Below are 1,083 nucleotides of genomic sequence, written 5' to 3' on the forward strand. Positions count from 1 at the left end.
AAAAGGAGGAGGGGTTCAATTACTACTGTCAGCCACACCCTTCCCGAGGGAATCTATCTAAGCCAAGAAAGCATTCTGCCTTCCAAAATAGAGTTGGTGTTTCTACAACCTAGTGCTTAATTTGAGCAAATTATATGGATGGTCAGAAAGGAATTTTGTGCAGTCATTTCTCCCAACCAAGTGACTCCACCTCAGCTAGCTCAGAGACACTTCCTGGGGCAGTGGATTCTGACTGTCTTGGCCATGCTGTGTCCCACCTCAGCGTGCAGTGGTTTCAAATGCCCACCTAGATGCTGTTCAAAATCACCAGAAAGCTTGCCTTACAGACCTGCTGTTCCTGGTTCTTGAACCCTGGGTCTTTGATCTTTGATACTTTTGCCACTGTCTCCACTCCCCTGCTTTAGTGACTACCAGACCCCTTTCTTTGGCTTTCTGATCTTGCCTCCTTGTTTTACTCAGCTCTGCACAATCTCTTGATTTCAGTACCACCAGAACTGTAGGTGGAAGACATTCCTTCAACCCTCCTTTACTAGTCCTAGCTCAAGCCCTGCTGGGTCAAAGCTGGAAGGGTGGATACCCGTAGCTTCTTCATATCAACAGCCATATTACCAAATGTAAAGAACATCCTCTCTAATCTAGGAAAAGCATGGGAATTATATAAATAAGCATATCTAGGTTTTGGGTTTGCGAGATGGCTCAGCAGGTAAAGGTGTTTGCTGCCAAGCCTGATGACCTAAGTTTGATCTCTGGTCATCACAAGGTGGAGAACGAGAACTACTTTGGTAAGTTTTCCTCTTATTTCCAGATGCCATGACATGTGTGCATACACATATATACATACACATATATACTTTAATTAAAATTTTTTGAGTTTTTTTCTTAATTGTGTGTGTGTGTGTGCAGGGGATGAGTGTGCTAGAGACTGAACCCAGAACCCAGGGTCTCATGCATGCTAGGCAAGCATTCTGCCACTGAGTTATAGCCCTAGCCCTTTTTTTTTTTTTTTTTTTTTTTTTTTGGGCAAAAAAAAAAAAAAAAAAAAAAAGAGGACGATAAATCTTTCACTGTGATATATCAAAATAA

This window comes from Nannospalax galili, unplaced genomic scaffold, assembly GCF_000622305.1.
Source record: "Nannospalax galili isolate Female #2095 unplaced genomic scaffold, S.galili_v1.0 scaffold1255, whole genome shotgun sequence".
Lineage (NCBI taxonomy): Eukaryota > Metazoa > Chordata > Mammalia > Rodentia > Spalacidae > Nannospalax > Nannospalax galili.